This window comes from Mobula birostris, chromosome 9 (assembly GCF_030028105.1).
Source record: "Mobula birostris isolate sMobBir1 chromosome 9, sMobBir1.hap1, whole genome shotgun sequence".
NCBI lineage: Eukaryota > Metazoa > Chordata > Chondrichthyes > Myliobatiformes > Myliobatidae > Mobula > Mobula birostris.
Window position 1 is genome coordinate 140471685 of NC_092378.1, and position 26745 is coordinate 140498429.

Sequence of the window (26745 nt, forward strand, 5' to 3'; positions counted from 1 at the left end):
CTATCCTATTTGTGTCTCTTATAATTTTATAAGTTACTATAAGTTACTATCAGGAAGCGATCATGAATCTCTGTTGTTAATGCTGAATAAAAAAAATGTTTCAGGTGATATTGTACCAGACCAAAGATTTCTAAAAATTCAGATAATAATTTTTTAGCCTTTCTTAAAAGAAATCTGTTTACTGATGCCATTATGGTACTACAACTTAAATATTTGACCCTGTCTGGCTATTTTGTTACGGTCTACAAATATGATCCAATTTAGCTACCTTAGTGAAGTATGAAGGTAACCTCACTATCTTACAAGTTCAGCCCAGTCTAGTTACCTCACTAGAGTAGAAGCAGCAGGGAATTAACTTACTCTTTATGTTATGGGTTTGTTAAATTCCTGGCTGGGATGGATTACTTTGGAGCATTGTGCTGAAAGGGACAAGACGTTCTGTCTGTATTGGGGCCATAAATGTAAGATAATCATTAATAAATCCAGTAAGGGATTAAATAAAATTTCTTCACGGAGGCTGGTGAGAACTCATTGTCATTGGGAGTGACTGAGATGAACATTATACAGGCTGGATAAAGAAACAAGATTGTGATAGAGAGGATGTGGTGAATAGAACTGGTTGAGTTGAGCATAAATGCTGGAAAAGTTTGGATGGGCTGATTTGCCTGGCACAATGCACAGTTTGATGCATAATTCACTGTAATGGCCCAACATACAAAGTTCCAAATCTTCTGTATGCTTTTTCTAAATATAAGTTCTGTGGTTGATTCTGTAAGGCAATACTGATGACAAAGAGTGATGATTAAGCAGTGGAATATTTCCCCTACTACAGAGTTTAGGTTATGTCATAACCTTCCTCTTTCAGATAAAATTTGGATGTAATGAGTTTGACTGTATAATGTGTCTGTGCAGAGAGTGTTGCATTTAAGTGGTACTTGTTTTCTTCCTTCTTCAAGATTGTTTCTACTCCAGGCAATGTACAGTGGCCACTTTATTAGGTACACCTGTATACCTTGCTAATGCAAATATTTAATCAGCCAATCATGTGAAAGCAACTTAAAGCATAAAAACATGTAAACGTGGTCAAGACGTTCAGTAGTTGTTCAGACCAAACATCAGTATGGGGAGGAAATGTAATCTAAGTGAACTTGCCTCCAGCATTTTGTGTGAGTTGCTTGGACTTCAAGCATCTGCAGATTCTCTTGTTTGTAAGTGTAATGATTGTTGGTGCCAGACGGGGTGGTTAGAGTGTCTCCAAAACTGTGGATCTCCTGGGATTTTCATGCACAACAGTCCCTAGAGCGGGGGTTCCAAACCTGGGATTCACAGTCCTCTCGGATAATGATAAGGGTCCATGGCTTAGGGAAGGTGGGAACCCCTGCTCTAGAGTTTACAGAGAATGTTGCGAAATACAAAAGGTATTGAATGTGCATCTTCAGACTCCTGTACCTCCTTCCTGATGGTTGTAATGAGAAGAGGGCATGTACTGTGGTCAGGGGGCGTTTAATGATGGATCATGCCTGTTGAAGGTATCCTGTTTAACTACACATAATTTTAATGTCTACTGCTGACATCAAAGAGGAATTCTACTGCATGGGATACTCATGTCCAGAAGACTTTAACTATAAGTTGCATACCACAGCACAGACTGGTACCCACGCTCTGTTCGTACAAAACTGAGCTGCATTAAGCATACGAAGCCCTTATTCATGCACTCTGTATTCTTCAGTATGTGTCAGTGCCCTTGTCCAACATCAAAACATATCCCAGGTTATTGAATAACCTTTGGAGTTCTGTATTTAAGATCACCAATTAAACTGCCCTGTTACTGCCCATGCATTGTAGTCCTTGCCCATGTCAGGTGTGGTTAGTCTGAGCCTGAAGGGAGCAACGACGTAAGGAAGCGTATACTCATTTCTATTGGCCAATGTGAATTGACTACTTTGGTTCACAGAATTCTCCTTGTTTTCCAGTCATTCTGTGCCTACACCCCTCCCTGGCTCTTCCAATTTGTCAGCCATTTGAGACCTTGACCCTCCTACCCTCCTCCACTGCTGGCCTGTCATGCATCCCTGATCTTCACAGGCAGTCGTGCCTAGATCCACAGCTCTGGAATCCCTTCCACAAATTTCCTTGTCTTCTTCATCCTCCCATCTCTTCTCTTAAGACTCCACTTAACAATTGTATTTTTGACCATTCCATTTTATGCATCTCATTGCCAAGTTTTCCTGCTGATCCCTCTGGAGTATCTTGGGAGGCTTTATGTCGAAGGTGCTATCTGAATGCATATACTGTAGATGTTGTATCTCCTCTGGGAAGTTCTGCTGGAAATAACAGGGAATTTCAGAATCATCCTCACTAAAGACTCAGCTAAGTAATCTTATAATAACTGTATATAGATAATTAAAATAATATACAATTTATATAGCATTTATGAAATATAATTTTATCCATTGGAATATAATGAATGGACTTTAGTGCATGAGATTCAAACTTTAGTAATATAATTACTTTCTGAAACTTAATTGAGCATAATTAAATTTAGATCCCAAAACATCACTTTTTGAGATATTTATGTTCATTTGTTCCATGTAAAATCAATCAGGGCACTTATAGTTTACAATATTTAATAAATCATTAAACTTATAATACCAATTACATTGCTAAATTTCTGTCATGAAAATTTCATGAAATGGCAAACAATTTTGGATTTTGCATATTTAAAATTAGGGCACAGTGTGCAATATATATAATTAAGATTTTGATTTGACTTTTCTCTGTTTTATTAAAATGGTTCTCTGACTTGTAATCTCTCCAGCAGTGATTTTTTTTTCATCTTCTGATATATTTTACTTAATCTTGCACGTCATTAAGAAGACAACAGTATTTATATTTTAATAAAATGAATTATTGGTCTGCACTCCAATATTGGCTCAGGAGTGGTGTAGTCAACGTTGATGTGTTTTACTGCATGCACAACATGGTAAGATGGGGAATGGGGTTCAACAGCCTGTGCTCAAGGGGATGCAGACAGAAAAGGAAATCAGCAAACTTCAAGGGAGGAACGTGGGTATGTGGAATTTCCAAGGCTAGAGAGCTGTGCCGCAGCTGTCAGTGAAGGATCTAGGGCGTGGGCTGGTTGCCACCCACACTCATTTGCAAGTGTTACTCAGGTTGAGCATCAGGTAGATGGTGAGTCATGAAGGAGCCTTCACGGTGGGTCAGCTGCATAGAAATAATAAAATACAAATGGTTTTGCTAGCCTTAGTGCTTAGGGCTGAATCGCCTTTCTCTGTGTTAAGACATAGAACAGTATTGCACAGGAACAGGTCACAAGTTCTGCACTGAGCATGATGCCAAATTATTCTAAATCTTTTCTGCCTACATGTGATTGATATCCCTCTATTTCATACATATTCATGTGCCTATTTAAAATTCTTATTAGACACCTCTGTTGTGTCTGCTTCCACAAGTACCCCCCGGTAGCCCATACCACTCTGTATTGGAAAAAAAAACTTGCCCAACACATCTTTAGACTTTTACACAATGCTGGTGGGACTCAGCGGGTCAGGCAGCATCTACAGAGAAGAATAAAGAGTCTATATTTTGAGTCTGAGTGCTGATGAAGAGTCTTGGCCTGAAATGTGACTAATTATTCCTCTCCATAGATGCTACTTGACCTGGTGAATTCCTCCAGCATTGTGTGTGTGTGTGTGTGTGTGTGTGTGTGTGCGCGCGCGCTTAACTCTGGATTTCCAGCATCTGCAGAATCTCTTGTGTCAATCCTTTAAACTATCCCCTTCTATCAGGTCTCCCCTCAGCCTCTGACCCGCTCGAGAACACAACCCATTCCAAACTGTTGTAGCATTCACATGAATCGTATGTTAAAAATTTAAACAATCTCACTCAAAAGATAATCGCCAGGTCATCTTTTTTGAACTACACTCCTAAACTGTGGAACTCAGTACCCAAAACTATCAGGGATGCAAATTCAGTTGACACTATTAAACATCAACTCATAACCTATTTACTTAACCTTGCTTTTAACGAATATCATTTTTGTGTTTTACTTTCATGTTTGCACTTATCCCATTGTTAAGCACCTTGAATTAAATAATATGTATGAAAAGTGCTCTTTAAATAAGTTGTTATTGTTAATAATTGCGAACTATTGTGCTACAACTCACTCTGAAGGAATGTGCCAACAGTAAACTGCTGGACCACAGCATTAACGACATAACAAGATGTTGAGTCCATGTAATCGACGGCTTTCGTCATTGTCTAATCTTTTGTACATGTGTGTGTGTGTACCAAAAGATAATTTATTTGGCTTGTGATGTCTAGCTGTTGCAGTATTATCTTCTGTGTTACACCCTGTGTAAAGTTGAGGCTGTGTGGGGTTGGACAGAACCCAAATAACTCCTGCCAGAGCAGCTCTGTTCTTGTGTTCCTTGAGTTTCTGCTCTTTTCTCTGAATCCAAGGTTTATTGGGCTCCTTCCATCATTTGTCCTTTTTGGGTACTGAGAAATACTGTGAATGGTGTCCATGCATTCAGCTGTGCCTATCCTGAATAAAACAAAAACACAATTTCATTTATTTAGAATCATTGGGGCAAATTTCCTCTTTCTCTGCAGTAACTTTTCTCCATCAGCCCGTGAAAAAGTGCTCCAACTCTCAATGGGCAGGTCACTGTTTAGATACTGATGAAGAGAGGGGAGGAGGGAGAGCCAGCTTGGTGTGGTTAACGTGATGTTAGACAAGTATCTATCAACTCTTTCTCCCATTCTCAACATTTTAGCATCTGTTGGCCACAAGTGTTCATCAGAATCAGGTTTTTTTTATCACAGATATGTGTCATGAAATTTGTTAACTTAGCAGCAGCGGTTCAATGCAATCCATGACAATATAGAAAGAAGACAAAAACATACGAGTAAATCAATTCCAGTAAATATGTATACATATATTGAATAGATTAAAGTAGTGCAAAAACAGAAATAATATATGTTAAAAAAGTGAGGTAGTGTTCATGGTTTCCATGTCAGATAGCAGAGGGAAGGAATGAGAGGAGGGCATGCTCCGTGTGTTACCTTTCTGAGGCACCACTCCTTGAAAGTGTCTTGGATACTACGGAGGCCAGTACCCAAGATGGAGATGACTAAATTTGCAACTTTCTGTAGCTTCTTTCAGTCTTGTGCAGTAGCCCCCCTCCCCCCCGCCCCACCACCATACCAGACAGTGATGCAGCCTCTCAGAATGCTGTCCATGGTACATCTGTAGTTTACATTGGTTAATGCTCAGTGTGGTTGTTGGGGTGTGTAACAACAGGGTACTTGCTTGGGGAGATTACAGTTGATCTGAATCTGTCCAAATACACGTACATCTACATGGCGTTGCTGCACCACTTCTGGTCTGTCATTCCCAGCCCTTCGTCGTCCTGTATTATTCTGAATGTTATTAAGCTTCTTGCATATTAATGCTGGAGTAATCATCCAAGCAAGTAGTTCAAAGTTCAAAGCAAAATTCATTATCGAAGTCACCACATACAACCCTGAGATTCTTTTTCCTGCAGGCATACTGAGCACATCTGTAGAAGAGTAACTGTAATAAGTAAACATCAGTTACTGTTCCCTGTAAACAAACTGTGCAAATGCAGATATAAATTAATAGCAATAAATAACGAGCATAAAATAACAAGATAAAGAGCCTTTAAAGTGAGACTATTGGTGTGGGAACAACAGAAGTAGAATGAGTGTAGTTAACCCCTTTTGTTCAGGAGCCTGATGGCTGAGGGGTAGTGACTGTTCTTGAACCTGGTGGTGCGAGTCCTTTGGCTCCTGAACCTTCTACCTGATGGCAGCAGTAGGGGTTACTTCATTGTACGTTGTGAGTGATTTGGGGTGCAGGGAGATGAGTCCCAGGCTGCTGTCCCTTATAATCAATCTCCTCTCTCTTGGTAACCACAGAACAAGACCAGAAAATGCTGGGAATGCTCAGCAAGTGAGGCAGCATCTGATGAAAGAGATACATCGTTAACTTTTCAGGTCGAAGACTCTTCGTTAGAGATACAACACAGAATAGACCCTTCTGGCCCTTCTACAGGCACTGACAGCCCCGATTAACGCTGGCTGCTACACTAACTTAGTCACGGGACAATTTGCAATGACCAATTAACCTAGCTGGTACGCCTTTAGACTGTGAGAGGAAGCCAGAGGACTCAGAGACAACCACACGTTCCATGGGGGGGGGGGCCATAAAATTTTATCTCTTTGTGTCAACAGCCATCACAGTCTGAGGATGTGCAGGGGGTAGGGGACAGCCCAAAAGTGTCTCCCTGCTTCCGTCACCAACAAAGCATGTCTACCACGTACTGACCCTTACCAACCCGTACTCCTTTGGAACTGGAACGTCCGGAGGAAACCCACGCAGCCACGGGGAGAAAGTACAAATTCCGTACAGACGGCGGTGTAAATTGTACCCCGATCACCAGCACTGTAAAGCTACCATACCGATAGGGGAGATTGTGACAACACACACACAGTTGAGCCTCAAGCTCAGGTGACTTCACTCTGTTGTTGAGAAAGGAGACAAGTTGTGTTGGTAGTGTAGAGTCCGGATTGTGATGTGCACACAAAAAAAAATTGCCAGAGAGTCGTTGGTGCCTATGGATGGATGGGAGGCTTTCATGGCTGCAGTGGTAAGCATCTTGAAAGAGAATGATCATAATCACTTCATTCGGTGGCGTGCTGATGAGTGCTGATTTCTGACCACACTGTCACCAATTAATGTCGCTATTTAAGGCAAATTTAGTAGCTCGGGCTTGCCTCTACAGAAATGCTGCTATTGTTTCCGCTGAAGTCTGTAGGTGTGAGGTTCTGCCTTCTCCCCAAGAGTGGCAAACAGCTTTATCTACCTGCCCTTTTGCTTCACTTTCATAAAATATTTTCCATTTACACTGATTAGCTTCATTGTTTGGCGTATAAAAAGGTGGTCCTGAGGCCTGAATGCTCAGTTTACACAGCAAAAGAGCAGCTTGAAAGTAACAAGGCCAATCTGTTCACAAACAATGCTTATAGTTACCTACGTCATATATTGAAGAGTGTTTTGGAGGAGGGGGAATGGTCTGAGGTTTTACTAATGATTACGTGTGTGTGCTGTTTAGTTGCTTTGTTCAGCTTAATTCTGTTGGTTCAATTGCTAATTTCAAATGGTCTCTCAAAGTAGGTTGTCAGGAATGACAAATGCTTGGCAGGTCTGTTTGCATTAACCCTTCACTTGTTTGACACAGAGCCGGTCTGGAAATAGGAGTTGATTTTGACCCCAGTCTCGAACCGTGCTTGTGAAAATGCTGGAGGAACTCAGCAAGTCGGGCAGCATCTATGGAGGAGAGTAAGCAGTTGATATTTCGGGCTGAAACACTTCATCAAGAATTCAGTTAATGAGTCCTGATGACGGGTGCCAGCCCAAAATATTGACTGTTTATTCTGCTCCATAGATGCTGCCTGACTTGTTGAATTCCTCCTGCATTTTTATTTCTCTATTTTAATTCTTTAAAGACACAACACAGTAACAGGCCCAACTAGCCCAACGGGTCTGTGCTGTCCAGTTACACCCATGTGACTAATTCACCTACGAGGCAGTACACCTTTGGAACGTGAGAGGAAACCTGACCCCCCCGGAGTAAACCTGCACAGTCATGGGGAAACACACCAACTCCTTACAGACGTTGGCAGAATTGAACCCGGGTCGCTGGCACTATTCTGCCATCCATATCCTGTGTCTGTAGCTCAAGTTTTCCAGCATCTGCAGAATCTCCTGTGTGCTTGTGAAGTGATCCTCAAAGCACATTCACAGTGGGGGGGGGGGGAACTTTTCCATTGTTGAATTGGAATTTGAGCTATTGTGTTCACAGCCGTGCAGGTAATCCTATCCTCAGATATTGCACTCCCAAGGGAAATTGTGTTTTCATTTTGGTTTTTTCTGTGTATTAAGCTAGAGTTTGCAGCGAGTTCGAAATTCAGATGATGTTATTGGTATGTATGATTTGAAGTTCATCAGGTTGGTAAACTTTGAGAGCGCCCCATTCCGGTTCTGCTGATCAATGAGTGACGCATATTATCATACCTATCAGTCCATTGGAGAGGTCATGAAGTTGTGGTTTCTGACAATGATATACTTTGCACACACAAAATAGAGGCCATTATGGACATTGTGTGTCTGCTAGCTCTTTTAAAGAGTGTTCGTACTGTGCTGCTTTCTCCCCGCAAAACTGCAAATTACAGGTGGGAAGTGTGTTCTCAGTTATTGATGCCAAACATCATATACACCTGTAATACAGCTACTCTGCAACTAGATTCCATTCACAACACGCTAGTCACTTCTGTGTAGGAGTGTGCGCCCGATGTACTTAACAAATACTAAATATACACGTACAGAAAAGGTGGCAGGAAAAGGCCAGCAATATCGTGAAGGATCCTACCTACCCTGCTTATGCACTTGTTCTCCCACTCCCATCATGGAAGAGGCTACACGTCAGCCATGCCAGGCCCACCAGACTCAAAAACAGTCACTTCTCTCAAGCTGTCAGGCTAACTAACACCTCCACCCATTAACTCACTTCACCACATATCCACTACCACTAAATCCACATCAGCCACTCCTCTCGACAGCCCCTCAGCACCCTTCGTTCCTCCCCCCCCATGCACTGTCACTTTACGCTTACCCTGACACTGACACTGTTCCACTGTGTTTTCATGTGCTCTGCCTCTACCTAGAAGAGTTCATAGAAAGAAGACCTACAGCACAATACAGGCCCTTCGGCCCACAAAGCTGCGCCGAACTTGTCCTTACCTTACAACTACCTAGGCCTACCCATAGCCCTCTATTTTTCTAAGCTCCATGTACCTATCCAGGAGTCTCTTAAAAGGCCCTATCGTTTCCGCCACAACCGCCGCTGCAGGCAGCCCATTCCACACATACACCACTCTGTGTTAAAAAAAACTTACATCTCCTCTGTACCTGCTTCCAAGCAACTTAAAACTATGCCCTGTCGTGCTAGCCATTTCAGCCCTGGGAAAAAGCCTCTGACTATCCACACGATCAATGCCTTTCATCATCTTGTACCTCTATCAGGCCACCTCTCATCCTCCGTTGCTCCAAGGAGAAAAGGCTGAGTTCACTCAACCTATTCTCTTTTTTTTTTAATTTAATTTTTATTTGGATAAGGAATTCACAAATATCATGTACTTTTTTCACACATATAACCTTTTCTATTTTTTTATATGTATAAAACTACAATTATTTATACATTCTTAAGTACACATTGAGATGATATAAAAGGAAAATAAACATTTAAATAGATAATTATGTACTGTGGTAAATCTAACCTATTAGGCTAAATAATGGAATTAGTTGTTAAGAAAAATGGTAATAATAGTTTCCATATAACCCTTCTGGACCATTTCCACTGGTCCAAAATGTTGTATATAAGCCTATGTATCAACCATTGTAGGTGTTTATATGCTAATTTGTTCATGCTTGCTCCTGCCCGCAGACATAATTATCCAATCCCTATGTACTTATTTACTTAATTTTTTCATTTTTTTATCCCTTTCCCAAATCTTTCCCTTTACTTGTGTTAATTCTCTATTTTCCAAAAGAAAACAAAAAAAACATTTAGACTAGGGGTGCTTACGTTAGCAATATTACTGTGTTGATGAGAAGAACAGTATAAATCATTAGGAGAGTCATCTAAAGTCTGCTCGCATTGGGGTTATATATTCAATCCATTTATTCCAGATTTGATAAAATTTTTCTTTTTGAGTTCTCAGGGAGTAAGTCAACTTTTCCATTTTAAATATTTCCAAGATAATTTCGTACCAGTCTTCTAATGTAGGTGGTATTGGATTTAGCCATTTTCTAGTGATTGATTTCTTACTTGCTGGTAAGAGGGCCTGCAGCAACTTTATATCTTCCTTCTGTTCAAGAAACAATTCATGCCCCAAATAGAGCGTCTCAAAGTTCAGAGGTATCTGGGACCTAAGTACCTTAACTAATGTTCTGTGAATACCTTCCCAAAATAGACTTAATTTAGGGCAATCCCAAAAAATATGAAAACGATTTGCCTCCTTGGAGCCGCACCTTCTCCAACACATCACATTTGTATCTTTATATTTTTCCTGATATGGGGTCTTGAAGTATCTTATAATGTTTTTCCAACAATGTTCTCTCCAGTCAAAGAATTAGTCGAGGACCATTGAAAGCTGCAGATTTTCCCCCAAGCCTCCTCTGAAAGTACCAACCCCACTTCTTTCTCCCACTTCTCTTTAATATACAGTGTATTTACATTTTTCACTCAACCTATTCTCAAAAGGCTTGCTCCCCAATCCAGGCAACATCCTTGTAAATCTCCTCTGCACCCTTTCTATGGTTTCCACGTCCTTCCTGGAGTGAGATGACCAGAACTGAGCACAGTACTCCAAGTGGGATCTAACCAGGGTCCTATATAGCTGCAACATTACTTCTTGGCTCCTAAACTCAATCCCACCATTGGTGAAGGCCAATACACTGTATGCCTTCTTAACTACAGAGTCAACCTGCGCAGCAGCTTTGAGTGTCCTGTGGACTCGGACCCCAAGATTCCTCTGATCCTCTGCACTGTCAAGAGTCTTATCATTAATGCTATATTCTGCCATCATATTTGACCTACAAAAATAAACCACCTCACACTTATCTGGGTTGAACTCCATCTGCCACTTCTCAGCCCAGTCTTACATCCTATCAATGTCCCGCTGTAAGTTCTGACAGCCCTCCACACTATCCATAACACCCCCAACCTTTGTGTCATCAGCAAATTTACTAACCCATCCCTGCAGTTCCTCATTCAGGTCATTTATAAAAATCATGAAGAGTAGGGGTCCCAGAACAGATCCCTGAGGCACACCACTGGTCACCGGCCTCCATGCAGAGTATGACCCATCTACAACCACTCTTTGCTTTCTGTGGGCAAGCCAGTTCTAGATCCAAAAAGCAATGTCCCCTTGGATCCCATGCCTCCTTACTTTCTCAATAAGCCTTGCATGGGGTACCTTATCAAATACCTTGCTGAAATCCATATACACTGCAGCTACGGCTCTACCTTCATCAATGTGTTTAGTCACATCCTCAAAAAATTCAGTCAGGCTATTAAGGCACGACCTGCCTTTGACAAAGCCATGCTGACTATTCCTAATCATAATATACCTCTCCAAATGTTTATAAACCCTGCCTGTCAGGATCTTCTCCTTCAACTTACCAACTACTGAAGTAAGACTCACTAGTCTATAATTTCCTGGGCTATCTCTACTCCCTTTCTTGAGTAAGGGAACAATATCCGCAACCCTCCAATCCTAGGGAACCTCTCCCGTCCTCATTGATGATGCAAAGATCATTGCCAGAGGCTCAGCGATCTCCTCCCTCGCTTCTCACAGTAGCCTGAGGTACATCCCGTCCGGTCCCGGTGACGTAAACAACTTTATGCTTTCCGAAAGCTCCAGCACATCCTCTTTCTTAATATCTACATGCTCAAGCTTTTCAGTCCACTGCAAGTCATCTCTAAAATCGCCAAGATCCTTTTCCGTAGTGAATACTGAAGCAAAGTATTCATTAAGTACCTCTGCTGCCTCCTCTGGTTCTATACACACTTTTCCACTGTCACACTTGATTGGTCCTATTCTCTCGCATCTTATCCTCTTGCTCTTCACGTACTCGTAAAATGCCTTGGGGTTTTCCTTAATCCTGTCTGCCAAGACCTTCTCATGGCCCCTTCTGGCTCTCCTAATTTCATTCTTAAGCTCCTTCCTGCTAGCCTTATAATCTTCTAGATCTCTATCATTACCTAGTTTTTTTTGAACCTTTCGTAAGCTCTTCTTTTCTTCTTGACTAGATTTACAAAAGCCTGTGTACACATTGCTTCCTGCACCTTACCATCCTTTCCCTGTCTCATTGGAACATACCTATGCAGAACCCCATGCAAATATCCCCTGAACATTTGGCGCATTTCTTCGGTACATTTCCCTGAGAACATCTGTTTCCAATATATGCTTCCAAGTTCCTGCCTGATAGCCTCATATTTCTCTTTATTCCAATTAAACGTTACCCTAACTTGTCTGTCCCTATCCCTCTCCAATGCTATGGTAAAGGAGATAGAATTGTGATCACTATCTCCAAAATGCCCTCCCACTGTGAGATCTGACACCTGACCTCATTCATTTCCCAATACAAAATCAAGTACAGCCTCTCCTCTTGTAAGCGTATCTACATACTGTGTCAAGAAAACTTCTTGAACACGCCTAACAAACTCCACCTCATCTAAATGACTCACTTGAGGGAGATGCCGATCAATATTTGGGAAATTAAAATCTCCCACCAAAGCAACCTTGTTATTAATACTTCTTACCAGAATCTGTCTCCATCTCTGCTCCTCAATGTCCCTGTTACCATTGGGTGGTCTATAAAAAACACCCAGTGGAGTTATTGACCCCTTCCTGTTTCTGACTTCCACCCACAGAGGCTCCGTAGACAACCTCTCCATGATGTCCTCCTTTTCTGCGGCCATGACACTATCTCTGATCAACAGTGCCACGTCTCCACCTCTTTTGCCTCCCTTCCTGTCCTTTCTGAAACATCTAAGGCCTGGCACTTGAAGTAACCATTCCTGCCCCTGCACCATCCAAGTCCCTGTAATGGCCACAACATCATAGCCCCAAGTGCTGGTCCATGCTCTAAGCTCAACTGCTTTGTTCATGATATTCCTCGCATTAAAATAGACTCATCTCAAACCATCAGTCTGAGCGTATTCCTTCTCAATCACCTGCCTATCCTCCCTCTCACACTGTCTACAAGCTTTCTCTATTTGTGAGCCAACCGCCTCTTCCTCTGTTGCTTCAGTTTAGTTCCCACCCCCCAGCGATTCTAGTTTAAACTCTCCCCAATAGCCTTAGCAAACCTCCCTGCCAGGATATTGGTCCCCCTCGGATTCAAGTGCAACCCGTCCTTTTTGTACAGGTCCTCCTGCCCCAAAAGAGGTCCCAATGATCCAGAAATCTGAATCCTGCCCACTGCTCCAATTCCTCAGCCACACATTTATCCTCCATCTCACTCTTTTCCTATACTCGCTGTCGCATGGCACAGGCAGTAATCGCGAGATTACTACCTTTGAGGTCCTGCTTCTCAACTTTATTCCTAACTCCCTGTAGTCTGTTTTCAGGACTTTAGCTTTTGGTTCTGCTTTTTAATTTAGTTCCTAGCTGCTCAAATTTTCTCAGCAGAACATTGTTCTTCATTCCACCTTTGTTGGTTGGTACCCACATGGACCACGACAACTGGACCTTTCCCCTCCCACTACAAATTCCTCTGCAGATCAGATAAGATGTCTCGAACCCAGGCACCAGGCAGGCAACACAGCCCACAGGATACTCTATCCTCACGACAGAGAACTCTGTCTATTCCCCTGACTATACTATCCCTAATTACCACAACGGTTCTCTTCTTTCCCCCCTCTTGAATGGCTCCCTGAACTACAGTGCCACAGTTAGGTTGCTCATCCTTCCCACAGCCCCCACTCTCATCCACACAGGGAGCGAGAATGTCAGACCTGCTGGACAGACTCGAGGGCTGAGGCTCCTCCAGCACTGTCTCTTGGATCCCACTACCCGCCTCACTCGCCGTCACACCCTCTTGTCCCTGACGACAGACCGAATTTGAGGCAGCTAATCTAATGGGCGTGACTACCTCCTGAAACAGAGAATCCAGGTAACTCTCCCCCTCCCTGTCATCCTCTGCACTGACCACCCCCGCCCTGTCACGGGAAGCAGTTTCCCCACATTTTATCCGAGTCTCACCGCGTTTGCAGTGCCTATAATCGGCCTTTCCTCTGACCTAATTCCTGAGGATAAGTAACTTCCACTGCGCAAGAATAACTCATTTCTGATCATTCTGTGTATTGGTTCATCTGTTCCCGGCGGTGACGCACCCAGTCAGAATGCTCCCCGCAGATTTTTTCCCAGATCTTTTGGTGACATATTAAATCTCCTCGAGCTGCTAGTGAAATATAGCTGTTGACATACCTTAAAAAGAAAGTTAATGGAAGTGCAGTATTCCTCAAAAGCAGAATAGAACTGCAGATGCTTCTTTTATGATCTGATGACTGCTAGGCTTCGTCATTTGGATCTGTTGGGGATGATGCAAAGCAAAGCGTAAGATCAGAGGGGCCCTGATACCTGCTCGTTTGCCCCTTCCTGCCTAGCGCTGGCTCATTCTTTATATCTTAATGGAAAGCTGATAGCCTTACTCCCTCCACCATCACTGTCACCACCCCATATCAATAAATATGACTTGGTTGGCTCAACGCAGAGAGATTTACCTTTCAAGTTCGAGATTAAGTTTAGTATCATTCAACCGTACACCTTGTTAAGGACCCCCATCACCCAGGACATGCCCTGTTCTCATTGTTACCATGGAGAAGGTAAAGGAGCCTGAAGGCACACACTCAGTGATTCAGGAACAGCTTCTGCCCCTCTGCCGCCGGATTTCTGAATAGACATTGAACCCATGAACTCTACCCCACTACTTTTTTTGCACTACTTATTTAATTTAACTTTTATACAGTTACCATAATTCACAATTTTTATTATTATGTATTGCAATTGCAATGTCTTGCCGCAGAAACAACAACTTTCATGACACTATGCCGGTGACATTAAAGCAGATGCTGGTTCTGATTGTGACATGTATAGCGCCAACCGAAACAATGTTCCTCCGGTACATAGTACATAGAACATAAACTCACATACAACATGTAAAATAATCTTACCACAAATACATTATCAAAGAATAAAATATAATCTGGAAGATACTTTGTTGTTCCATCAGGGAGAAGTTTAAGTTCATGGAAACTTTTTATGGCTACTTTTTCCGATGATACTGGAATGTGGTGCAACACTTGCAGGCTGCCCCCAGACATCCTTGGGTGTGTTGGTAGTTAAGCAAATGACACGTTTCACTGTATGTTTTGATGTACTCATGATAAATAAATCTGAATCTCAATCAACGCTTTCCCTTTCCTGCTGACGTTTCTGGCAGCCGATGTTTTCACTTGCTCTTAAGTTCTGTGTGCACAGTTAACTCTGTTAGGTGAAAACAGATTTCTCTGGATATTAAAAGTGGCTGAAAAATTACAATCTTGAAGAAAAGTGGCTATGAAATTAAATAACAGAATGCATGTAAAAGGAGTTGGCACTGCTACTGGAGTTGTGGAGAGCTCGGAATGTCGAGCAGGGAACACAGGACGAATTTGCTCACCTGTGAAATCACTCCAGTAAGGTGGCTTTGACAGAACAGTGGCGCTTTCCTCAGTATGATCTCATTGACCTAGCTTCATGTACTTAGCACTGTCACACAGCCAATTCAACAGCTACACATTTAGGCTGGCATCCCAGTCTCAATAGTGTTCCCTTGGTGGCCTTGACAACCAGAAAATCTCTTCTGATTACTTGACCAAGTGGCCTCAGATACTTTTCCCCTTGGTTGATCCCTTTAACAATTGTCGGATGAGTTATTTCCATGGAAACTCTGTTAGTTTGCTCTTAATTTGCATACTGTAACCAATCTTGCTTGTTGCATTTAACAATCACTGAGGGTGTAGAGTTAACAATAAGTCTGCTGGGCCCCTACCTCAATCAAAACTGAACTGAGCCAAAAAAGGAAGAAGAATACATATTTAACAGTCGAGGAAGCACAAATAGACCCTTCAGCCCATCTAGTCTCTGCTGATCTGATTGCCTCACTAGTCCCATTTACTTGCATCCAAACCATAGTCTTCCATATTTCTCTCATCCATGAACCTGTCTAAACTCTTAAATATTGCACTTGAACTTCTCTTAAATATTACAATTGAACCCACCTTTACCACTTCTGCTAGCAGATCACAACACCATCTGAGTGAAGAAGTTATTTATTATTTAGAGATACAGCACAGTAACTGGACCTTCCGGCCCAGCAAGCCCGAGCCACGCAGTTACACCCCTGTAACCAATTAACCTACTGAGCTGTGCGCCTTTGGGATGTGGGAGGAAACCAGAGCACCTGCAGGAAACCAATGTTGTCAAGGACAGAATGTACAAACTTTCTACAGACAGCAGCACAATTGAACCCACGTTGCTGGTGCTGTAGTAGCCTTGTGCTAGTCGTGACTCGACAGGCCACTCCCAGATTCTCCTTAAATATCTTACCATTCACCCTAAACCTATGTCCTTCCGTTCTAGTCTCACACGACTTGAGGGGAAAAAATCCTGCATGCATTCAGTCAGTCAGTCAGTCAGTCAGTGGGTGTCGTCCCGAATCCAGGGTTGGTGGCTATGTACCTCCATCTTCTTCGATCTTGCAACAGCACCGAGTACAGCCTCTCCTCCAGTTTGTTCTGGCTGGCCGCCTTGGCACTGCCCGCCGCTGCCCCCACCGAACTCGAGCCCGAGGCTGTGTCGGCCTCCAGCCGCGGCCACTTCTTCAAGCTCTGCCCTTCCTTAGGCAGAGGCCTTGGGCAGGTCCAGGCTCACGGTGCAACGCCCAAGTTCATCATGTCTCTTCTAATTAGGTGCATAGTATATGATTTGTAGATACGTGGTGAGGCTTTAATCTCTCCCACGGAAGATGGCCGTTGGCTCACAAGGAGCTCATCCGCCCTTTGTCAGGTCTTGTTTTTTTTTCAGTCCTGCCGGGTGTCCTCACACCCTCCTCACCAGACTAAGTCCGGTGGCGGAGCCGGCCCACGTCGCCGACCACCCAACCACGGCCCTCAGCCGAGCACCGGGCGCCCGCCCCCTGCCGAATCTCTCTGAGTGTCCGGCACCCGACCGAAACCATGGTCGGCATGCATTCACCCTTCATAATTTTATATACCTCTATAAGACCTCCCTCATTCTCTTGCACTGATGAAATCGCAGATCTGCTACGGTACAGAGAAAATTTTTTTGGCCCATTGAATCTCTGCCAGTTACTTGCAAAGGAATCCCGTTATTTTTCTTCCCTTGCAATTTCTTTGTAGCGCTGAAAATTATTCTCTGTCAGGTGGCTGTCTAATTCACTTTCAAAGGCAGCAGTTGATTCAGAATCCACCACCTCTCCCGGCAGTGAGTTCTGAGTTGTAACTTCTCTGAGTAAGAGCTGTCTACCTCACAGCCCCCTTTTTTATCTTGTCCTCTGGCCTTGCTAATTGGGACAATTTCCTACAGCTCATCAATTTAAAGCTGTACCTTTCTCCCTGTCAACAAAATAAAAGAGCTGGTCATTGAATTCAGAGAGCAGGGGCTGAGGCATTGAAGTTGAGAGGATTGAGCGCTTCATGTTCCTAGATGTGAACATCGTCAAAAGCCTGTCCTAGTCTAGCCACATTGCTGTCACAGTTAAGAAAGTTCACCAACACCTCTACTTCCTGGGTAAGCTGAAGAAATTTGACACGTCCCCATTGACTCAAATCAAATCAAGTTCAATGTCATTCAAACCATAGATGGACACAGCCGAATGAGGCAGTGTTCCTCTGGGGCCCAGGTGTGAAAACCATTTTACCAATTACCAGTTTTTATTGTTGCACCATAGAAAGCATCCTGCTTGAGTCATAACGGCTTGTTATGGCTACTGTTCTGCATGGGACCGCAAGAAGCTGCAGTGGGTTGTGGATTGTCACGGTCATAGTCATACTTTATTGATCCCGAGGGAAATTGGGTTTCGTTACAGTTGCACCAACCAAGAACAGAGTATAAATATAGCAAAATAAAACCATAAATAATTAAATAATAATATGTTAATTATGCCAGGAAATAAGTCCAGGACCAGCCTATTGGCTCAGGGTGTCTGACCCTCCAAGGGAGGAGTTGTAAAGTTTGATGCAGCACAGCACATCACAGGAATCAGCATGTCCTGTATGGACTGTCTTAATTTCTCACTGCCCCAGTGAAGCAGCTGGCATAATCCAAGCCCACACCCACCCCATACATTCTCTCTTCTCCTCTGTCCCTTCAGGCAGAAGGTACAAAAACCTGAAAGCATTCACCAACAGGCTCAAGGACCCCAGTTATCAAAGTTCAAAGTACATTTATTATTGAAGTATGTATACGATATACAACCTTGAGATTTGTCTCCTTACAGGCAGCCACAAAACAAAAAAAAACCTAAACGAACCCGTAAAAAAATGAAGACTGTCGAACACCGAATGTGCAGAGGAAAAAAAGCAAATTGTGCAAGCAATAAAAGTAAGCAAATAGCATTCAGAAAGAAAATGAGTCCACCAGACACAAAGCCCAGAGCAGGCCACAGCCTCGGCCTCAGTCTCAGTTCAGCCCAGAGTTGAGTAAACATTATGGAGCCCATAGACATGAAGCCCAGAGCAGGCCACGGCCTCAGCCTCAGTTCAGCCCAGACTCAGTAAACATCACAGAGCAGTGAGCAGAACTGGCTCGACCTTTGCCTCTGGTCCCACCATCATATTCATTCCAACTGGCCCAGTGCTTAAATTACTTTGTAACAGACTCTTAAATAGAGCTCGTATATGATAAGATGGACTCTTAGCCACACAGTCTACTTTGTTTTGATCTTGCACTTTACTGTTTTCCTGCACTGTATGTTTTTAGTAGCTTATACCGTTTATTATGTATTGTTATTGTTTATCTTGTTCTAGCTCAGTGCACTGTGTAATGATTTGATCTGTATAGATAATGTCTTTCATTGTATCTCGGTATATGTGACAACAATATACCAATATCGATTCCCATTTTCTTTGTTTTAGGGTGATATTGAGTTGTTGAGGGTTCTGTGAAAAGGTTCTCATACTGAGGTGCAATCCAATCCATTGAATGGCCCTTTAGATTGGTTAGTATGTCGACTGAAGCCAAGGAAATGTTGGGCAGGCTCTCCTCTCACACAAACTGCTGGCATAAAAATCCTGGGCACTAGTTGTTATGGTAATCCCTTTCTGTTGGTTTTCTAACTGTGCTTTTGTGATTTATTATTACTGTTAGTATTCTCTATGACTGCACAAATATTTTAATAGATTTTATTTGCATATCGAGATTGGTGGTAAGGAAAGCATATTTTATTTCGGTCAGTTGAGTCTCAATCAGCAGCACTGCTACCTTGGGGTCAAAGTTCACCCTGGAGACCTCAGCACAAAACATACACGTAGTGGGAGCGTTTGTGTAGTAGAGCCATATATCATCGGTAAATGCCCTTCAGATCAGCAGCAGGTTCAGATGTGGTTATTAACCTTCAACCACCAAGCTCCTGAACTTCACTCACCTCAACTCTGAACTGATTCCACAAACTACAGACTCACTTTCAAGGACTCTACAACTTTTGTCAGTACTTTTATTTGCACTGCTTGTCTTCTTTTGCACTTTGGTGTTTGTCAGCCTTTGTCCATGTATAATTTTTCATAAAATTCAGCATATATTATTTTCACAATTTGTCTGCTTTTGCACATTAGTTATTTGTCAGTCTTTATTTTATTTTGAGATATGGAGTGGATCAGGCCCTTCCAGCCTCCAGCATAGCCTCCCAACAACCCACCTACTTAACCCTAACCTCATCACAAGACAATTTACAATAACTAATTAGCCTACTAACCGGTGTGTCTTTGGACTGTGGGAGGAAACTGGAGCACCCGGAGGAAACCCACAGGTCATGGGGAGAACGTACAAACTCCTTACAGACAGCTCCAGAATTGAACTCTGAATTCTGACGCCAGTTTGTCACGAATTCTATTGCATTTCTTTATTTTCCTGCAAATGCCTGCAAGAAAATGAATCTCAAATCAGTATGTGGTGGCATACAGGCGCTTTGATAATGAACGTACTTTGGTTTGAATTTGGCACTGTGCCTGCCAGACGTCATGCAGCCGTTTACACTATTTCTGCTTTGTTCTCCTCACAGTCTCGTCAACCCACTCCAGGTTCTGCTGCGCATTTCGCTTACAGAGGCTGACTAACCCACCAAACCACAGCTCTTTGGGTGTGGGTGGAAATCTGAGCATCCGTAGGAAGCACAGATGGTTGCAGCCACGGGGAGAGCGGGCAGACTCCACACAGAGTGCAGTGGATGCTGGGATTGAACCTGAACTCCTGGAATTGTGGGGCTGCCACTCTACTAACTGCCAGAGTGCTGCCACTCTGAAGATGCCATCTTTTAAACAAAAGCCCTGTCGTCACCCTCATAGAAAGACCCCATTGCACTGTTTTAAAGAAGAGTGAGGGAGTTCTCCAGGTGTCTTGACAATTATTGTGTGAGGAAAAGCATGGAATTAGATGATCTATCCAATATGACTTTACTGTTAGTGGGAGCTTGCCGTGCATAACTTGGCTGCTCTGTTTTCTTCTTTATAAGGCATTGGTCAGACTTTATTTCGAGTATTGCGACCAGTTTTGGACCTCTTATTTGAGAAAGGATGCGCCGGCATTAGAGAGGGTGCAGAGGCGGTTCGCGAGTGTGATTCCGGGAATGAAAGGGTTATTGTACGTAGAGCATTTGAATCTGTGGAATTAATTGCCACAGATGGCTGTGAAGGCCAAGTCATTGGATATATTTAAAGCGGAGCTTGATTAGTCAAAGTTTACAGGGAGAAGGCAGCAGAATGGGGTTGAGAGGGATAATAAATCAGCCATGATGGAACAGTGGAGCAGATTCATTGGGCTGAATGGCCTAATTCTGCTCCCACATTACTGAAGGACTGCGTTGGCCGTAAAGCCCTTTGGGAGTTCTTAAAGTCATGAAAGGTACAGAGTAAACGTTAGTGTTTATTTGAACTTGTTACTGTCATTTCTGTCGCATATCTGTGTGGCAGGTAATGTTTAAGGCTGCCAAATGCAATGCTTCAGTCTGACTCATTGCTTTCTGTGTGATTTGCCTATTATACTCTGCTTTTCTAGACTGTCTTGACAACACCTGGCTCTGTATTAACAAAGCAGATCTGTCTCAACAACAGAATCCCAGTAACTAAACCAACTTGCTTAATTTCAGAGCTGTAACCAAGAGGGTCAGAACAAGGCAGGGCTGGCTGTCTTCATAATGTTCTGCCCAGCTGGAGGGTTCTTTAAGACTCTGAGTTGGAGCGAGGAGGGAGGTTCTGCTTACATAGTTAAGGCATAACTGACTGACTGGCAGTGTTAATAGCTGGCAACTAATAACGAGCCTTGTTTTCACAGTGGTGCCTGGGTAGGACTAATGCAGGCATTTATTAATTTTTCAAATCGGAGGAAAAAACAAAATACTTCATCTGTGAGCATAACACAGACAAAATGGTAGGGGAACCCACGTCAGGCAGCATCCATGGAAGGGAATAAAGAGTCGATGTCTCGGGTGGAGACCCTTCATCAGGACAGGAAAAGAAGGGGGAGGAAGCCAGAATAAGAAGGTGGGGGTGGAGGGAAGGAGTATAACCTGGAAGGTGGTGAAGGTAAAGGGCTGAAGAAGAAGGAATTTGATTGGAGAGGAGAGTAGAACTTGGGAGAAAGTGAAGGAGGGAGCCAGAATGAAGCGATGCATAGGTGAGGGGAAGAGAAGGGATAAGACCAGAGCCAGACTGAGTAAATTTAAAAAGAGAGAAAGGTGAGGGAAAGAAATTGCCCGGAGTTAGAGAAATCGATATTCATGCCATCAGGTTGGAGGCTACATAGATGGAATATGAGGTGTTGCTCATCCAGCTTGGGAGTGGCCTCATCATAGCAGTAGAGGGGGCCACGGACCGACATGGGTATCTGTGGAGGTAATGGGGTTTATTATTCTGGTGAACAATTGAACCTCAAGGCTCAGGTAACACCCTGAACCAAAAAGCTGGAAATGTACAGCAGGTCGGGTAGCATATGTGAACGGAGAAGCAGTTCTGAGGAAAGTGGCCTGTTACTGAGCTGTTTTCTGTTTCTCTCTCCATGGATGCTGCATGGCTTGCTGAGCTTACCAGCACTCCCTGCGATTAGACAGAGAATGGTTACAGTATGGAAGGAGGCCATTCGGCTCTTTGAGTCTGTGATAGTTCTAGACAAGAACAACCCAGTTCATCCCATTCCCTTTCCCTTGGTCCTGCAAATTCCAACACTTATTTCAAATTTCCAGCACTACATCTGGCTTTTGTATCAATTGTTTAAGACTTTGATCCCCAAGGAAAGATATCAATAAGATTGAAAGAATAGAGAGAAAATTTACAAGGATGGTGTCAGGACTTGAGCATCTGAGTTTTGGAGAAACATTGAATAGGTTAAGACTTTATTCCCTGGAGAGTAGGCGAAAGAGGGGAGATTTCATAGAGGTATACAAAATTCTGAAGGGTATAGATAGGGTTAATCCAAGCAGACCTTTTCCACTGGGTTTGGGTGAAACTAGACCTAAAGATTTTAGGTTAAGGGTGAAAGGTGAAATATTTAACTATTCCACCGAGAGGATGGAATGAGCGGAGGAGGTGGAGGATACAGGCTTGATTTCAGCATTTAAGAGAAGTTCGGGTAAGTTTGGGATGGGAAGGGAATGGAGGGCTATGGTCCAGATACAGATTGACGAGACTAGTTAGGGTAACAGTTCAGCATGGACTAGATTGGCCAAGTGGGCTGACTCCGTGCTGTAGTGTTCTATGATTCTAGAACTCCAATACAAGACACTCAGTGATAATACAATAAAGCATTCAAAAACCCTAAACTGTAGAGTTTATTTGTCATGGTTAATATTTATTTACTGGTGATATCTGGCCAAAAGGCTTTGTGGTATCCTTGCCGCTTGCCCTCATGTTAATGGTGGAAGGACTCCAAGCAAAGATGAGCAGGGAAATTCATCCCCGGCTCCATTTCCCTTTCAAGGAATGACTGAGCTATTTATTGTGGGAGCTTGCTGTGCCAAATTTCCTCCTATGGTCCTAACATTCCAGCAGCGACTGCGCTACAAACTGCTCTAAAACATTTCCAGGGAATCCAAAGGTTATGAAGCTTTTATTTGTAATAAAATTCCCAGGAATGTTCTAACCATTGAAGTGGTTTCAAAGTGATAGTTGCTAAGAACAATTGTCATGAGGAGCCATTAAGCCTGTTTTCCCATTACGTTACTGCTAAAGAGTTGAGTCCACCCACACTAGTCCCTTAAACCCCTGTACCCTTGTTCAATAATCCACCCAATTTTCGGTGTGAAATGTGTGGAAAGGGGCCCCAGCTTACCTCTATCCTTTGAAGTGTTTTCTGATGTCAACCTCAAATAACGCCATGCTGATTGCATTTAAGGAAATGGCTTCCCTATTTTCATATAATGTAGAAGGAAGCCATTCTACCTTATGGATGTATGCTGGCTCACAGAGTGATCATATTTCCCCATTAATTTTCCCTGTAACGTGGTCCCTTCAACGGCCCTGAGATACTTACACTCATTTGCACCCCATGGCCAATCTACTGATCTGCAGGTCTTTGGAACATGGGAGGAAACCAGAGGGTTGAAGATAATCCATGTAGTCAATGACACACGAGGTTGCTGGATTTGTGAGATGGCAGCCCTATTAGCTGCCCAACACAATTGGTGCATCTTAATCTTCTTTACTGGTTAGAATGCAAACTTAGTCAGTGCAACGAGGCATTATAATTTAGCTTTATGAACCCAGGGATAATTCTGGTAAATTATGTGTAAAACTTTTAAAAGTTATTTGCCTTACCTTCATCATTCCATCATATTCATGGTACTCTGTACTACCATTGGGCAGGAGGTACAAGGAGCCTTAAGTCCCACACCACCAGGTTCAGGAACCTTCAACCATCAGGCTCCTGAACCAGTATAGATAACTTCACTTTTTACATTTTATTTTTATTGTTTTTATTGCAAAATTTGTATTCTTTTGCACATTGTTTGTTTATCAGTCTTCGTGTATATTTAGTTTTTCATTAATTCTATTGTATTTATTTTCCTATAAATGCCTGCAAGAAAATGAATCTCAGTCCTGAGAAAGGATCTTGGCCTGAAACGTCAACTGTTTATTCATTTCCATAGATACTGCGTGACCTGCTGAGTTCCTTGGGCATTTTGTGTGTGTTGCTTTGGGTTTCTAGCACCTGCAGACTTTCTTGTGTAGTTGAATCTCAAGATAGTATATGGTGATACATACTTACTTTGATAATAAATCTATTTTGAACATTGAATGAAACAAATGTATGAAATGATACGATAACAGAAATTCATGACTGGGAAAACACCACGGGTGTAGAGATTGACCCTCTGTTTTTGCAGGAAGTTTTACGTAACATGCATTAAAATGTGCATCTGAAATTCCACACAAGGCAGGATGATGGGCTGTATATGATTGCCCTTATGGCTCCTCTGTGCTGCAGGAAAGCCGACAAAGTGTACTGCATTCAAACCACAAAGATACCTTGAACCATGAACCTTTGCAATTGCAGCACTGAGGGAATTACTCAGTGTTGTGGGGATTGAATTTCAAATCAGATGGATGTGAAGAATACTTCAAACTGTTCTTTGGCTGCTGACATGAATGAAAAAGCAGATCAAAAGCTGCTGGAGCTGTGGTGGTCTCCGGAGTGCTGAGTTAGTGCACAATGTTTGGAATTACTTTTGTTTTTAATATGAGTTCTCTGCAGCATTTTCTGATCCAGCTTCTCGCTAGAGGTCTTGTGGTCTTTGACATTTTTTGAGTGCAAGCCCTGCTGTATTCTCGTACAGGTTTTTGGATGGACTCATTGAAAACTCTTGTTGTCACTTTAGTTTTCCCTGTGACCTATTCTTTCTACACCCCATCAACTACCAAAAATATTAAACTGTTGTTGTCACCCCTCTCCCATTCTGACTTCTCAGTCTCCTGAACTGTTATAGCAACACCCAATTTGAGTTTGAAAAGCAGCACTTATCTTCTGTTTGAGCATGTAGCAGTCTTCCAGATTTGACATCAAATTCAGCTATTTCTGGTAACTCTGTCTGTGTCAGGTTGACCACTATTGTCACTAGTTATCTGTCTGTAATATTATCTTGATTTACTTTGTCTCTCCACTAATGTTGCCTTTTGCTTTGTGTGTAGTTTTTCATTGATTCTATTGTGTTATTTTGTGAATGCCTTCAAGAAAATGGATCTTCGGGGTAGTATATGGTGACATATTTGTACTTCGATAACAGAATTACTTTGAACTTTGACCTCTGGTCACTTCCTGCATCAGATGCCTATCACAGCTTTTTATGTATTTGTTTTCTCTTTTCCTAATTGGATTGGTTAAACTATTAAGCATCTTATTGTCTTGGTGACACTGCTGACATCCTATCAGGGAGATTGCCTTTCTCTAACTGATTTTTCTATTCAATCCACTCTGCAATTTAAAGTTCGTTTATTTTTTCCTCTCTCTTTCCCAATTCTGATTAAGCATCCTTAACCTGAAACATTGATTCTGATTCTCTCTCCCTAGTCGCTGCCTGACCTGCTGAGTGTTTGCAGCATTGTCTGTTGGTATTTTGGGTTTTCAGCATTTGCATTTTTAAAAAAAATTCAGGTATGGCTGCTAATTTTGAAATACAGTACAAGAATGATTTACTTTCTGTACCATTGTGTTTCCTCAGTTGAGAGCTGGTTTTCTTGCAGTGGGATAAGGAGAAAGTTGTCTTACTGGGTCAAAAAGTGTTAAAAAAAAAATCATTGGAGGTGGTTTTGACATAGTTCACTCCAGAGGAACTGATAGCCTCAAGAGTTTCTGCAGATGATGGAAATCTTGAATAACACACACACACAAAATACTGGAGGAACTCAGCAAACGATGCAGAGTCTGTGGAGGAGAGTAAACAGTCAATGTTTTGGGTTGAGGCCCGTCATCAGAAAGTGATGAAGTCCTGTTGACGAGTCTCGGCCTGAAACATTGACTGTTTGCTTGTCTCTGTACATATTGCCTGACCTACTGGGTTCCTCAGCATTTAGTGTGCATCACTTCACAGGATGCCCACAGGTTTTGGTAGGATACTGATTTTATAACCTGCTTTGTGGTGATTTTAATGGGAAGTAAAATCCAACAGGATTCAAAATCACTATTTTATCCAGACCTATCAGATTGCTGCCTTGTGTAGATGGATCCTGGACTTCCTGTCAAAATGCTGGCAGGTGGTAAGAGTGGGCTCCCTCACTTCTGCCCCTCAACACAGGTGCCCCTCAGTGCTGTGTACTAAGCCCCCTCCTTCACTCCCTGTATACCCATGACTGTGTCACCACCTACAGCTCCAATCTACTAATTAAATTTGCTGATGACACTACACTGATTGGCCTAATCTCAAATAATAATGAGGCAGCCTGCAGAGAGGAAGTCATCACCCTGACACAGTGGTGTCAAGGAAGTTATCTCTCCCTCAATGTCGCAAAAACAAAGGAACTGGTTGTGGACTACAGCAGGAATGGAGACAGGTTAGCCCCTATTGCCATCAGTGGATCGGGGGTTGAGAGGGTGAACAGCTTTAAGCTCCTCGGCATAAACATTACCGAGGATGTCACGTGGTCTTTACATACCGGCTGTGTGGTGAAAAAGGCACAACAGCACCTCTTTCACCTCAGACTGTTGAAGAAGTTTGGTATGGTCTCCCAAATTCGAAAGACTTTCTATAGGGGCACGACTGAGAGCATCCCGACTGGCTGCATCACTGCCTGGTATGGGAAATGTACTTCCCTCAGTCACAGAACTCTGCAGAGAATGGTGCGGACAGCCCAGCGCATCTGTAGA

The 26745-nt window shown here is 42.8% G+C and overlaps 1 protein-coding gene and 1 long non-coding RNA gene across 2 annotated transcripts in view; one reads left to right on the plus strand and one right to left on the minus strand.

Annotated features, from left to right (window-relative positions):
* Positions 1-26745, plus strand: part of LOC140203135 (cytoplasmic phosphatidylinositol transfer protein 1-like) — a 252355-nt gene that overhangs the window by 7246 nt on the left and 218364 nt on the right. The window lies entirely within an intron of this gene.
* On the minus strand, positions 3209-14182 carry LOC140203485 (uncharacterized). Its single transcript, XR_011887378.1, has 3 exons — positions 14104-14182; positions 4188-4567; positions 3209-3225 (listed from the first exon to the last, which is right to left on the minus strand). It is a non-coding gene; the product is annotated as an uncharacterized lncRNA (long non-coding RNA).